General features: G+C 44.3%; 2 long non-coding RNA genes across 7 annotated transcripts in view; both read left to right on the top strand.

The window, feature by feature from the left end:
• LOC103562241 (uncharacterized) overlaps positions 1-16112 on the top strand; it is a 224079-nt gene that overhangs the window by 38924 nt on the left and 169043 nt on the right. The window lies entirely within an intron of this gene.
• LOC139076086 (uncharacterized) lies at positions 10627-12681 on the top strand. Its single transcript, XR_011527411.1, has 2 exons — positions 10627-10755; positions 12460-12681. It is a non-coding gene; the product is annotated as an uncharacterized lncRNA (long non-coding RNA).

A 16112-nucleotide genomic window follows, 5' to 3' on the forward strand; every position in this document is an offset into this window, starting at 1 on the left:
TTACCTAAAGTCACTTAGAAAGTAGCAGCAGCTCTGGGGTTTGTAACCAACTTGAAGGAACTCAAAGCCCATTCTTTTGACTCCTATTAACTCCCCAAATTTCAGTTAACAGTCTTTGGAAAATGTATCCTATTGCAAGCGATAAATATGCAGTTTAAGAAATAGGCACCAGGGTTTTAGAATAACTGTAAGTTTTAGACCTGTGCTTCTCTGTCCTCGTGTCAGGTCCATGAAATCATGCTGGTATGGCATCTGTGGCTGAGAAAGCCAGCCTTGACCCCAATTCCTGGGCTCTTCACCAGTACAGGGTGCTCCCTGGGAAGGGGCTGCCTGGGCAGAGATGTTACTTAGTTTCGTGTATGAGTGGAAATGATGTTGGTAATACCTGGGCTGAAGTGGTTAAGCAGCATGTGTGTCTTCCACCTACCTGGAGGAAGGTGACCCCACGGCAAGCTTGGAAAGTCTGCGTGGGAGCTGGCTGAGCCTCCTCTGCCTAGGTCCCTGAGCAGACCTCCCCGCTCCACCCCAACCAGGAGCAAATGCATTGAAGCGTTAAGTGAGTGAGAACTATCTTATAATTGTTAAGCCATTGCAACTGGGGGTTTTCTTTGTCACAGCAGTTAATGTTACCCTAACGAAAAAATATACCTTTCTTTGAGTTTCTTTTAGGAGGCAAAGGTACTAACTTTTAGGAGGCAAGGGTTCATTGCTAACTGAAATGAAGCTGATAGAACAGCTGGAAAGAGGGGTGGTGTGCCTCTTCACTTCCCCAAAGGGAATTTTCCACTTATCTAGTTAATAAGAGCTATGTGGGTGGCCAGACTTATTTTGAGATGAGAGGAGATGGAGAACGGGCCGTTGGGGTTGGGGTGAGGCCTCAGTAGAGGGGAGTGAGGTCTGGATTCTTCTCTTTTCTCTGTGGCCCATTGAGCACATTTTCAATTATATGAGACTCTCAGGAGACAGGGAGAAGATATCCTTAGATAAAGAGAAAAGGGAGCAAAAGTGGATGTCTTTAAAATGAAGGAGCAGAGCTTCGCTAAATGGTTGACTTTTCAAAGGGCTTTACCTTATGTGTGATCGCTCTGACCAGACAAAGGCCATTTGCCTTTCTGTTTTCAAAACTTTGGGTCTTCTTCTGTGAAGAAAAAGATTAAAAGCTCATGTTTTTCCCCCCTCTGTAACATCAACTCACGTCACTTCCCTCATTAAGTAAGGATGAGCTTTTCTGGGCACTAAGGTGATTGAATATTGATTTGGTTAAAAATGGAGAACGGCTCTCTCTGCTTAAACACCACAGTTCATCCTCGCTCCGGCTCTCCACATGTTTCTATTACATTTTCCAAAAATCAATTGAATTAAAAATGCCGTGTATGGTTTATTGAATTTGATCTAAAGAATAAATACTAACAAGAAAAATTGTTTGGTCCTACAACCAAGCAAATAGATATTTGGATACCCAGTTTGGGGAGAAATAAAACTAATTGTTTAAACATCACTTAATGAGAACACTCTGTTTTGTGGGTGGAGCGGTGGGAAAGAACACATCTTCATTCGATAATGGAAAATATTGTGGATTGCTAAGAGCAGGCTGTGGAAGTAACTGCGTGAGATCTACATGTTTTTTGTGGGTGGCCATTACTCCTTGTAACAGTTAAGTTCCAACACCAGGTCTATTTCAGAGAATAATGGATAAACTACATAATCGAAGTCTATTTTCTACTATATAGTTAATTGGTTAATGAAAATAGTACTTTCTCCATTGATCACAGAAATAAATCTCTTAAATTTTGACTCATCTCGGGGAGAGAAAGTTCTTCTCTGATCTTAAGAGAGAGCAAAAGGAAGCCAGTCTTTCTCTTCCCAGACAAGAACAAGGAAGATGGCTGTAGGCAGCCATCTTTTCACCATGAGGGGAACCGGCCTTAACAGGAAGCCAGTAGTGTCAACAGCAGAGAGGACAATCCCCGGCAGCCAGTTTGTCAACTTCGACACGGTTGACATTTTAGGCCAGATAATTCTTTGCTGTGCAGTGTATCCTGTGCATTGCAGGATGCTCAGCAGCATCCTGGTCTCTATCCACTAGATGCCAGTAGCACCCTCAACCCCAGCCCCAGTCATGACAATCAAAAATGTCTCCAGACATTGCCAAGTATCTCCTGGATGGGCAGAATTGCTCTAAAGCAGGGCTGTCCAGTAGAAATATAATGTGAATCGCCTATGTAATTTTAAATGTTCTTGGAGTTACATTAAAAAAAAAAGGATAGGTGAAATTAATTTAAATAATATATTTTATTTAACCTAGTTCATCCAAAATATAATTTCAATATATAATAATATAAAGCTATCAATGACATTTTATATACTTTTTAGTCCCTGAAATCCAGTGAGTATTATCCACTTAAAACTTATTTCAGTTCTCACTAGCCACATTTTAAGTGCTCAGCAGCCAAATGCAGACAGCACAGTCCTGAAGCCACTGACACAAGAATTTGCCTTACCTTTGGACTTTTAGTTAATTGAGTCATTAAATTTTCTTTTTCTAAAAAAGGCCTATTTGGGTGAGATTTTCTGTTCCTCCTGGCTGAAAATATCCTAATGCAAGTTCATATGGCTCTTCCTGAGAATTAAAGTATTAGGAAAATTAAGATATCTTTGCGAGTATTTCTTCCTTGTTATGCAGGCATTGACCATTCATGGGTTTTAGTCTTGTGAGCTGTTAAGGAATTGCTCGTGCTAAGGAATAGGGGCATCTACCTGCCTGCCTAGTGCTTGCAGACTCATGAAGTCCAGGAGCCATACTTGCTTCTCTTTGTGTTTTCTTGAGTCCTTTGGTCTCAGATGTTATTGTCTGACTGCTAAGTCATGGCTTGCCCCTTTTCCAGATGCAGTAGTTCCTTGCTTACAAGCCCCTGCCACGAGCCCAGCTCAGCACATTTCTGGGTGATAGGAATAGCGCAGACAAATGAGAGATGGGAATTCTCAAGTTTGAATGGGCAGACTTAAGCCACCTTTGTTGACTACAGCTGGGGATTCCAGTAAAGCCAGAGGGGGGAATTTTCGCAGAGTTGTCAAAATCAGAAACCAATAGAAATTTCACAAGGAAGTTGTTTCAGGAGATTTTGTTTTTTTCAGATGCAGTAGGCTGGCATGAGTAAAAACACTTTGGTTTTGAAACCCAGGGTTTTATTCTGAGAACAAGAAATGTTAGAAAAGTCACATAGTCTAGCCCCTCTGCCCATTTTACAGATGAGAAAACTAAAGTCTAGAGAGGTTACACGGCTTGCCCAAGTGTGTGCAGTGTTCGCAACAGATTCAGGACCATAACCTGTTCTCCTGGCTCATCAAGTGTTTCCCCCTCGAACTGCTGCCTCCTGTATTGACTTAGAGCTTATTCAAATAAATTCCATGCTCCCCCAGCTCATGAGGTATTTTCTTAACATTAAACTTTTTCTTTTGAAAGGATTTTAGACATACATAGAAGTTTACAAAAATAGTAGTTCCATATCCATCACCCAGCTTCCCAGTGATAACATCTAACATAACCGTGGTCTAATCATTGAAACCAGGAAATTGACATGATGTAACGCTAACCACAGATCTTACTCAGATTCCACCAGTTCTTACATGCACTTCTTTTTTTAGTTCAGTGTGCGTTCTATGAAATTTTACTAGATTTGTATAACCATCACCACAATCAGCATAGAGAACTGTTTGATCAACCCTCAGAAAACCTCTTTGACATCTTTATGGTCATAGCCTCCTCCTAATTTAAGTCCCTACACTAATCTGTTCCCCATCACTATCATTTCGCCCTTTTGAGAATGTTATATAAAGGAAAGGATACAGCAGACAACCTTGCGAGACTGGCTTCTTTCATGAGCTCAAGGCCCCAGAGTCGTCCAAGCTCTTGCATGTGTCCATAATCCGTGTCCTTTTATTGCTGACTAGGATTCCACGGTGAGGATGTACCAGACTCTGTTTCACCAATGACCCATGGAAAGCCAGGTGGCTTGTTTTCAGTTTTTGGCACTCCCTACAAATAAGGTGCTATAGACATTCCAAATCCACTTTTAATCATTTTGCAATGCTGTAGGCTAGGTTTTAAAAATTGTTTTCCTGCCATAACTCTTAGTAACAGTCTTTATCCGTATGGCAGGGACAAAAGAAAAAAAAAACACAGGCTGCAAACTGTTGATTCCCCAATTTGGGACATGTTACTGAAATTCGATTGACTGCATGGGTCAGACATCTGACCAGTGAAGAAATTTATCATTCAGATCAGTGGCTCTTATAGACGGCTCCTGGTCCAGCAGCACCAGTATCACCTGGCGACTGGTTAGAAATGTCAGATTTCAGGTCCCAGCCTGAAACTCTGGGTTTGGCCGGCAATCTGTGCTTTAACTTTCTGAGGATGATTGATTAAGGTAACAGCTGAAAGACTTCATGTTTTCACCATGGGGAGGCTGATATGCGTGGCCTGATTCCAGAGAATTCCCTCTGGGCTCCATGGACTGTGGTCTGAATTCTCCCCCTCCTTTTTGTTTGGCAGAGAGTACCTGGTGGGTCCAAATACGCTGGTATATTTTAGAGCAACCTGTGTTTTAAATGTTTCCGTTTCCCTATTCAGACAATGTGGGGAGAGTCACGTAACTTCAGAGGCACGATGGGGATGTGTCCATCAAAGGATGAAGCTCATGGAGAGGCCCATTTAGATCAGTGGGTATTTCTCATTTGAATAGATGTGCTCCCGAAACACAAAAGGCTCTTATGTAGATGGGTTTTAGAGCATTAGATGTGCCAGGTTTAGGAGATTTAACGAACCCTTTCTGGTCTTGGGCACAATTGAGAAGCAGGAAAAGCTGCCTTTGTTAGCTTGTCTTTTCTTTTGGGTTCTCCGGGTCCCCTGACCTCTTGTAGGATTCCTGTGAGCTTTCTGCTCCCTGGCTCCTGCCTTGCCTCACCTTTCCCAGAGCTTCGTCAAAACTTGCTCTTTTCTGTGCAAGTCGTTTGGGCTCTTTCCTCTGCCAGGTGACACTGGATTAATTAGACAAGTGAATCCCTCAATTTTGTTATAAATTTGGCAGGTTGTCCTGAAGATGTGCTGTCACTCTGTTACATATCATCCCTACTTTACTTTAGGAATGAGGACATCACTGCATGACAGTAAATGGCAGGTGTTTCGGGCATGCTGCAGGAGGCAGATGGATGCTATTCTTCCCCTAGGAATTATTTAAAATAGCTCCAATTACTAGAGGGTGCCCATTGGTCAGGTTTCTCTTGTAAATAGCTCTTTTGGATGTCTAAGATTTGTGTGTGTGTGTCTGTGTGTGTGTGTGGAGTGGGGTGATCCTGAATGGAGGGGAGGCGTCTAGATGCTTTATGCAGAATATGAGGAGACTGTTCATCTTCAGGTGCAATGTTTGGGGGCAGTTGTCTATTTCAAGTTAAAGGGTAAAGGCTGAGGTCAAGCTAATCCCAATCATTCTGTTTCATTTTCCCTCCAGCACATTCTGTTCCATTTTAATCATCATTCCTTTTCAATTCATTCTGCTCTATTGAAGAGAAAATGCTCACAACTTAGCGGCACTCACAACTCTTCAGTCCTACTCAGGAAGGTTTGCCTCCAGGCCACATGCAGGGCCTGAGGATGAGAAAAAGTGTAAGGACCAGCAGCGACTCAGGGGCCGGAAGCATCGAGGGATGAGGGTCAATGGTCCTGCCTTTATCCTGACTCCTGAACAAACTTTTTAAAAAGAGTCTTTGTCTGTTTGTGTGAATCCTGGCTCTGCCTTTGCCTCTTTCTCCAGAGCACAGAGAGAATAGAAGGGCGGCAAAGGATGGAGCTGTTTCGTGGGTCAGATTCTAATTTCCTTCTCTGAAGGCTGCCCTGAAATTCAAAGAAGCATTATTATTTCATCCAATTTAAAACTCTGCCTGGTGTTGAATGGACAAGCACCTAATTTCACCTTTGGAGGCAAATGGGAAGCTTTTTGTGTTGAAAGAAAGAAGAGGAGAAAAGAGGATTCTGGAGGATAATTGAATGGAAATCCCTTTAAGGTGCCAGAAAACTGCTTCCATCCCGAAAGGATGAAACGAGGTCAAAATATATTTGTTAAAAGTGTGGGGCATGAAAGCCTTAATTATTTCTTTAGAAAGTCATGTCTTTTAAAGACTTTAAACAAAAGCTTCAAGCAGGTAGAAGCTGGGAGAAATTGCCCATGGCTTTAGAAAAGATAGAGCCCAAAGGAAAGCAATTACTGGTGAACAATAGTATATTAACAGTGATTATTCTTCCAGATTGGGGGTTCCTGCATTGGGTTTGGGATGGGATCTAGTAAAAGATGGCCTGGTGGTCTGCCTGGGATGGGCCAGGGTCAGCCTGACAGCGCAGGCTGGGTGGGGGCTGGGCTTGCTGACTGAAGAGGAGAAGAAATAGTCCTTACTTCTTATATTCTAAGCAAGACGTATTTCTCTTGGAACAAAATGGTGAGCTGTGGTAGTGAATGCTCTCTGGATTTAGACAGATGCTTATTCTAATCTCCAATCCTTCAGTTACTAGTCTTGCGACCTTAGGCACATTCCTTTATCCTCATCTGCTCATTTGTAAAAAGGGGGAAAGTATTACCTAAAGATGGTGACAATGAAATTAGGTAACACTGGATCCAGTGCATATAGATGCCCTCAGAGGTGTCAGTCCAGGGATCGCTCATCTCTCCTCTGCTTGGTTTACCTTCCGGGCAGGCGCCCCACAGTGCTGTAGGTTTTTGCCCTTGGACTTAAAGTGAGTCACTGACAAAGCGTGCCCCAGGCACCGACTCTGCACTCCCTTTGGCTCTCTGCTGGTGAGTGCAGGGGGCAGTCACCCCATTTTCATCTTTCCCTCCAGATCCTTGGCAACCTGTGCTCTGGCTTCTCTGTGGGAGTTTCCTGACTGGCAGAGGATCCAGACTCACCCCCAAGATTAGCAGAGTCCTGGAAGGAGTTTGCATTCCTGCCACGTCCATATTCACTGAGTTGCAGGACAGTGTTTTTCTCCAGGAAAGGAGGGGCGCTGGCCAAGACTGTCCATACATAGACTTTGGATTGTTTCGTTTTGTGCACAACTCCTCTGTGAGTGTTTGAGTATTTCAGTTTATATTTACTGTGTTCAGCGATTCAGCCAGGATCTCTTCCTGGTTTCTCATCCATTGATTTTCATGGCAGGAACTGACAGTCCAGAATGAAACTCCCTGTGCCTCCCTGTCTTACTGATTGACATGACGTTCTCAGATCTGGGGCACAGACAGTGTGTTGGGATGCTTGGTTAACTCAGCTGTGGATTAACAGGGGGTGGCTGGATGGTGGGGATGGGTGGAGAGGGGTTGGGGAGCCCTTTCTCGAGGAACTGGGAGACAACTTTGAAAAGATTACCAAGTCTTATTCAAAACAGGCACATATGGGGCTGTCAAGTTAGTGGATGGAAAAATTTCCCGAGGGTTTCAAAGAGTGCATGACCAGCAGAGCTTTTTAGGAGACTGTTAATTCAGAGATCAGAGCCTCGTTCTGGTTTGCTGGTCAAGGAAGAATTTCTATAGCACATGCAGGCTGGCAGGCATTGGTCGTCCTTGTCTCTCCTCGGAAAGTCAAATAGAATCTATGTTTTTCTGACAAGGACTGCCAAGAAGTAGCAACTATGCCCTACTTTCCCAGTTACCCAGTAAAGGAGGATTTCAGGGTGATTGGAATTTTTAGCTCATTTGGGGAGGCTACATGTTCACATTATCAGAGAGATGAACACGAAACTTGTCCTGGTGGAACCTTGGATTTCATAGTAATTAGGTGTGGACATCTTGGCAGAGGGAATGAAGGATGTTAGAGTAGCAGGAACAGCTTGGTTTTCCAATTACGTCCCTCCTTTTGGGGCCCAGGGGATATACATCTTCAATTCCTTGCCTTATCTTTTCTTTCTAAATTGGTAGAATTCACTTCCTGAGAGAGATGTGAGCCCTATGTAAAAACCAGAATTTTCTAATAACCAGAGCTATCTCAAAATAATGAGCTTCCTGCTCTTGGAAGGGTTCGAGTTGAAGGGGACATATTAGTGAGAGTAGAGCTGGAACTCCTGTCTTCTCAGGAGGCTAGACAGACCCAGGTCGGGGTTCCCAAATCCAGTGACTCATCCAAAGACCTTGGGAGCTTGTTGGTGATCTCGCTACTCCTAGACCACAAGACCCACAAGGAATCAACATCTGTGAAGGTGGGGCCTGGGAATTTGCATTGTTATAAACCTCCCCTGGTATATCTCCCAAGAAGTGTTGTGCTAAATTCCCTTCTACTCTGAGATCCTGATGGTACCAGATTTTGAACGAGAGCACCATCTGGTAGAGTTCTTCGTGGATGCTCACCATCTGAGATGCCCTCAGAGTTTAGAACTGCTGCCACTTATCTTGAGTGTGCACGGTCCTTCAGCCTGTTCCCTATCCTCTCCCCTTTTCATTGCTCCCTCTTCCCTTCTCTGAACCTTTTCCCACTTTCATGGTTTCTTCCTTTTTGTCTCTGGTTCCGAGTCTGTTTAGCTGTCCATCTTCCTGACTACCTGCCCCACCACATTAGTGATATGAAACACGCCTGACCCCCCTCCACATCTGGAGGTCAGAACCCTCACGTGTGAATTTCCACTCAGCTCTCACCAGTCTGACCTCTATAAAGACAGCTGGCCAGGCCCCTGGGTGGGTATGGAAAGTGACACAATGGGAATGGCCTCTGAAGTGGGCTGGCATGCATCTGGGTTTTCCTACAAAGCAGGCAGAAAAGAGTTGCCTTCTTATTTTCAGGGTTTATCTTGAACCTTAGGTCACATGTGTGTTAGTATAAAGCACTATAATCTGAAAGTCCCTGTGTGTTACCTTCTTTGAGAACTTTAAACACAGGCTGGTTTGGCTGCTCGTTTCAGTAATAAAAGGACTGATCCACAGAGGCTGACACAGATGAATTTAAGTATGGATCTGGTACAGGAAGTCAAGATACTTTGCTTTGTCATTAGAAACAAATACAATAATGTTATTTCTATTAACTAGTTGATTACTTGCTTAATTCCTTTTTTTCATCAAACATGTCTTGAGTGCCTACCATATGCTAAATACCATCCTAAGAACCTGGAGGGAGAGAGATGAGTAAACTTGGGTCCCGCCCTCAAAGGTGCAAGCCTACTAAAGGGAATGAGAGATGAGCAGACAGAGAGGATGTGAAAATTATGTCATTGGTTTCAACAAGGAGAGCCTCTAACCAGCATTGGGTGTGGGAGTGGTAAGGACAATCTTCTATCTGGAAATCCGTTCTCAGAGCTTGATAGCACGTGGCATTATATGATGCTCTTGCCTAAATGAACCACGCAGGACACAGTAATGGTCCTTACCCTAAATAAACAACAGCAACAACTTAGCAATTTTGTCAATACTTTGCCTCCCAAATGATCTAGTTTTCTAAAACAATATTCAGAGTGGCTGTACGGTGCTGTGAAGGCAACAGAGAATTTGGAAGAATTTCACTCCTTTGCCAACTGGGGAGCCTTAGGAAATTCACTTTACTTCTCTATCTTCCATTTCCTTATCTGGGAAACAAGAAGGATGATTCCTCAGGGTTGCTGTGAAGACTAAATGAAGTAACAGAAGGGAAATTGCCTGGCATGAGGGTACACAGGAGACAGTCGAGAAATGCTACTTATAGTAGAGGAAGAAGTAAAATATAGATATCACCACTGAAAGTTCTCGATGGCATAAAGAGAACCAGCTTTGTCAATAATTGAAACATGAAGTAAATTGACATGGGCTATAAATAATTCAACAAATAGACTAAATTTAAATTCTGCATTCCTGAGGACAAGCAGTCAACAAAACAAATAGTTTTGGTGAATTCTGAAGCAACAGTATCAATGCAGAGCCTCAGAGGCCTCTGGAGTGGAGGAATCATGGAGGGCAGCCATGGCGATGCCACCACAACATTTCTCTCGCTGTCTCTAAGTAGGTACGTCTGACTAAGAAGTATTTGTGTCAATAAGATCTAGTAAACTCAGGCTGTTATTTGTTACAATCAGTAGAATGGTCTACAGGAAAAGCCTATTTTTATTTTTATATCAATTGACTCTAACAATTTACAATAAGATTTTGAAAGCCTTTAAGTAGAGGCTTCTGAGCTATTCAGCCGTTTTTGGGACCATGCTAAAAATGGACCAGGCTGGTAAAAAATGCGGCTATAAAGTGTTGATGCCGTTGTTGTGGTCCTTTAAACTTGAAGTTAATCTGGGTTTTGGCTGTTTGTCTAGGAATGGCAATGGATTTGCGCTCACTGTCATATGGTGTCTTAGACAGCTCTGGCTGCTGTAACAAAATACTATCGACTGAGGGACTGAAACAGCAGACTTTATTTTCTCACAGTCCTGGAGGCTGGAAGCCTGAGATCAGAGGCCCAGCACGGGCAGGTTCCAGGTGAGGGCTCTCTTCTTGGCTTGCAGACGGCCTTCTTGCTGTGTCGTCACATGGTAGAGAGAGAGCTCTGGTCTCTTCCTCGTCTTATAAAGGCACTGATCCCATCCCGAGGGCCCCACCTTTATGACCTCATCTAACTCTAAGTACCTCCCAAAGGCCCCACTCCTAATTCCATGACATTGGGAATTAGGGTTTCAGTAGGTGAATTTTGGGGGGACACAGACACCCAGCCCATACCATGGTCTCTACATGATTCTCCTACCAGCACTCTCTGGGATGTGGGACATAGGTGAGCAATCCCGGGATTACCAAACCAAGCTCTAAAGTGGAACGGCAAACTTACCTGTCGTCTGCCACAGACCCAGGAGTGAGGGAGCAGATGACGGGGAGAAGAGAGTGGGGCAGAAATTATCCGTCATCATAGAGTAATGGGGAGATAGGCGTGAAGCCATTGGAATCACCGAGCTGGCCCGCACGAGGGACCTAACTTCTGAATTTACTCTTCTTTGCACCATCTTTAACCAACGGGCTTTCAAGGGTTAGTGCATTTTAGGGTGGAGGGGCAAAGATATTTATACAAATGATGTGGAACTGGCTAGGGATTGCCGTGGGGGTATTGAATACATACAGGGCCATGTCACAGAAACAGCTCTTTCCTCCAAGGACGGAGGTCTGGATTCTGCATCAGCTCTGACAACTTGTTGCCAACATGTTCTCATTCATGTTAATGGGACAAAAATGGTGGGCTCAGTTCCTAGAGTTACATAAAGAAAGAGGAGTCCCACAGTTCAGTGACTCCCAAAAGATTGTCAGCATGAATGTTTCTCCAGTATGTGATAATATTTTCTCTAGTTTGTGACAAAATGAGCAGAATAGTGGTTGGCCCATTACCCAATGAGGTGAACTAACCCTAACCTCTTCCTACGCTTCCATTTCTGATGACACACTTCCTCTGATGCATTTTTCCTGCCAAAATTCAAATCTCCTGGACACACCAAGATTCAAACCACCCAGGCCTGCCAAATCCCTTGCCATGTCCCCTCACCCTTGCCTCCCTCATACCTTAGACTGTAGGAAGGGAGGGAACACACACACGAGCATGTGCGTGCACACTCCCACCCACCCACACACACACACTCCTTTCTTGGTAAGGGCAGTATCTTAGTTTACTTTTTTTGGGCAGAATGTATCCTTCCTTAATTGAAATGAGGGTAATAGTAGATGGCAGTGTCTGAGCACACCTGAGGGTCCTCCTGGAGAATTTTTAATGAGAGACTAAGGAGCTTCCCAGAAAAGAGCTCTTTCTAAGGGTTCAAGGGAACAGAGAAATGGGCTTGGCATCATTACCAAGCTTCAGCCATTGGAAGAAAGCCAATACATTGTACATGGTCTGACGGCTCTCATTTGGGTTCGTCTGCGGTCCAGCATCCCCAAGGACCCAGGCTTGGGTCTTCTGGAGACAGAGGGCTGTGAATAAAGAATGAAATAAGTATTTTCACTAAAAATCTCAGTAAGCTTTGGAGCACAACTGTATTGCTTTGATGTGCCTCCAGCAGCATTTACACAAAAAGAGGAAAGGACATTTTCTTTTAATTTGCTGACCAGGTGAAGTGGTCGAGTAGAGATGGTTCTACCCAATGGGAGTGACAGTGATGGCTATCAGTGGTCCCCAGTAGGGATGGCATTCAAGGTGATGAAACAGGAAGCAATAGCACTGGGCGGGAGTGGCTCATATGTGGGCAATGGACACAGGGCAAGATACATTGACACAGGGCACAGCCTGGCAGGCCGTGGTGGCCTCACCCTTGGACATTCCAGAAGAGGTGAGGACATGGTCAGTCATATGCCTTTTTTGGGGGGCACATATGATCCACTTCTTGGGTCTCTCTAGAATAGTTGGGAGGAGCTGGGGGCCTTGGCACATCAGCTGTGAGTAGGAAATAATCGCTAAATATGGCTTATTATTATTGACAAGGATATATTTTATATGCAGGGCTCCAGGTGATCCCCCAGAAGAGATAGGTACAAAAGAATTTCTTGCCATGATCATCACTTACCTGGGATGTTTGGAGGAGCCGAGATTTCAGGACATTTTGGAAGATGGCGAAGTTATGTGGGTTAGCAGAAGAAATGTAATTCCGGACTCCAAGCACTGTCCTAGAGAGTGTTCCCTTTTCAGCCAGACCTCTGCAGTCTAAAGCTATACTCTGCTCCAGACTGTGTATTTTTCTGTGTTGTTCATTTTGGAGCCTGTTAGAGGTGATTCATCCAACACGAGGAAATCCTCAACGGCCATCCTTGGCCTATGAGGACTTGGGTCAAGAGGCAGACATGGTCACTCTTCCATTCCCCAGTGCTCGGGATAGTGAATCATGAAGATATCCTCACTGCATCATTTCCTGGGAAGCCACGGAGGAGTTTCAGGTTGATAGCGGCTGTTGTCTGTCACTTTAGGGTCACTTTTAGAGTGGCCTTGACCAAGACAGCTACCAAGGAGTTTTTCTTTTGGGATGAGGTTGAATTCAGAGATTCCCGATTATCTTTCTATTGAGGACCATTTCATTCAAGATCCTTTGCCTACTGGTCTTGTATTGAGAAAGACTTTTTTTCCACTCAACATGTGATTTTGCTAAGTAGTCATTATTTTCCTCACTCTTTGTCTTAATAAGAGATACATTTGTCCTCTCCAGGGCTCTGATCTGTGTTAGCTTGCCAGTCATCTCAGATTGAGTCAATACCATGTTGACTCAAAGCAGAGAAACATGACAGTTTAGCCAGCCCGAGCAGTCCTCCTATGGGCCAAGGCAGGGATTTTATCAGCATTTTTGAAATGCTGAACGTAGTTGTGAACATTCATCTTCCCTTTTTCTGAGGTGCTCTGAGGCCTTGAAACCTCAGGCTGGGAACACCCTTTACTTTTTTGAAGTAGTTCTGCTGTGTGTGGTCTGAGAGGGAAAAGGCAAAGAGTTGAGGGAGATCTGTGTGTCCCCTCTGGGGCCCATGATGGTGGGGTGCGTCCCTCATGTACACGTGTCATCACCACAATATTTGGAGGGATGAGTGACAGGTTTGTCGGTCCTGGCCGTGAACCCATTTACTGTGTGTGAGGGCACAGTAGTTGCTCCTTATGTACAGACACTGTGACACTATCCCTTCTATTCCAGGGACATTCCCAACCAGGTGAGGGGTGAGGCAGGTGGAGGAGAGAGAGAAACAAAGGAGCAACGTGGGAGAGGGGGCAAGATGGCACGGGAGCCGCGAAGCCACAGGAGGTCCAGGGGAGGAGAAAGAGAGATGACCACGCTGACATTGTTTGCCAATCATTGCAGCGACCGAGCAAGAAGCCACAACTGATGATAGCAAATTTTTGAGCAACAGAGAGTCAGAAATGCGTGTGATATATAAAGAAAAGAAGCGTGAGTCTGCAAGAGTGAGAGAGAGAGAAAGGGAGAGAGAGAGAGAAAGGGAGAGAGGGAGAGAAAGGGAGAGAGAGACAGAAAATGCGGGTAGGGAGATGGTGGAGCTACCAAAGTGTCCATCCTCCCTTGTGTTAGACCAAAGAGCTTTTACTTTTTCTTTACTTTTCTCATCTACTTTAAAAAAAAAAATAAGTATATAATAAAATGTATATAAAATATATAATAAAATATATGAAATATATATCACATAATTACAGAGCAACAAACCATGGCTTATGTCTCATAATTTACACAGATGATTTACTGCAGTTTTGACCATTCTATTACATGTCCAACAGTTGTGAAATTCTTGCTTCTCCCCTCAATGGGAAGTTGGGGGATAGGAGCACTTGCCTTCATGACCTCCTCCATGCTGTGCTCACAGTCCCTGGCAGAGAGGAACAGAATGGCTTGTCACGGACAAGCAGCTCCGCTTCCTAGTTTATGGGTTGTTCAACCCATGACGCTCCTATGGTAGGTGCATCGTTTCCCCTGGCTATCTGCTCTCTCTCTCAGAGCAAGGGCTGCTGTTGCTGACTGTGGCTAGGGTGGAGGATGTTTGGTTGGCAAATAAGCAGGAGAGAGTGCAGAATGGAGCAAGAAGGCCTCCCGTGCTTCCCTCTGGGCTCTGGAGAGTGCTGGGCTCTAAAGAGGAGGGTAGAGGCCCATGTGTTGTACCATAAAATTCTAGGAACGCTCCATCTGCACTGCAGGCCTGAGAAACCCAGCGTGACAATGTATATAAAATCCTAGGCTTATGCTTCTTAATACCAGTCTATAAAAATAACAGTCCAACTGGATGAGATCATGGGGAGATTGTGTGGGGCCATATGCCACAGGCCGAGCTGGTGCTGACTGACATTTGGAGGTTTAGGTTCTGGGGCTTATTGGTTGGGGGGCAGAAGAAATCAGAAGGTGGGAGTGGGGCTGGGGAAGTAGGATAAGGAGAATGAGGAAGAGGATGAATGAGCCTATCTTAGCAAAGAGAAGCCCATCAATTAAAGTATAATGGAAAAGTGGGGATAATACTACCAATTATTGGGCATCCGCCATGTGTTGGATAATGTTTATGTTTTGTCTCATTTAACCTTCTGTACAACGTGAGTTGGAGAGAGTTAAGTCCCATTTTCTAATGGAGAAAACCATGTCTCAGATATAGGGAGTATCTGAGACTTGACTCAGGGCTATAAGGGGATAGAGACAATATTCAGCCCCAAGACTTTATGACCCCAAAGCCATGATCATTGGCATCATGCTGCAGGATTCGCACATTAGGAGGACATCAGTTCCGTGGTGAGTGAAAACCTCCAAGTGGAACTTCGATGGCTATTGGAAACTGGTTTAGCTGATTTCATTCTACTGAACAGTTGTGGCAGGAGCCTGTGGCTAAAGCTTTCCTTTCTCCTCTCCACGCTTGGGTGGTGTGAGATGGGCCACATGGACAAACATGGTTGCTGTTGGGTCAGGGGTTGGGGATGAGTGACCAGTGACCTCAGCCTCCTCAGGGGGTCGTTCAGACAGACTCAGCTCTGAGACAGACCAGTGCAGACCACTCCCCAGGCTTGTCATGGGAAGGAGAACCAGCTGGCAGTGTTGTGGGGTGACTGCTTCCCCTGAACAAAATCCAAAGTAATTTTAAAACTTGGTTCAGTTGCATCTCTATATTATATTCCAATAAAAACATAGCAGCTACTGACCATCTTCCATGTCTCAGATGCCTTACATGCATGATGCATTTGAATTTTCATGACAACCCTGTTAAGAAGGTGGAATTGGGTGCATTTTATGGAAGAAAAAACAGAGGCTTGGAGAAGATGATTAAACTGGCCAAAGCAATAGTATGATTCAGTTTTTGATTCAAGATCCGGACTCCATCTGTGTGATTGCAGAACTTTTTTCCCACTTGTGTCTGTCCCATCTCAAGAGGGACCAGGTAGGATCCTGTCTCCTTAAGCACATTGGGTGTGTTTTGGTTAAAACAGGACCCAAGACCATATTTGTCACCAACTTAGTAAATTCTGTTGAAAATTTACTAAAAAGCCTGTGATAATGTAGCTGTTGAATGGCGTGCTTACCTAAATAGGAAACAAGGCATTTTCTCTCTTCATTGAAAGTGGCTCACATTTTTAAAAACAAAATTACGTATTTTATAACAGCTTTATTAAGGTGTAATTCACATACCATACAA

This window comes from Equus przewalskii, chromosome 1, assembly GCF_037783145.1.
Source record: "Equus przewalskii isolate Varuska chromosome 1, EquPr2, whole genome shotgun sequence".
Lineage (NCBI taxonomy): Eukaryota > Metazoa > Chordata > Mammalia > Perissodactyla > Equidae > Equus > Equus przewalskii.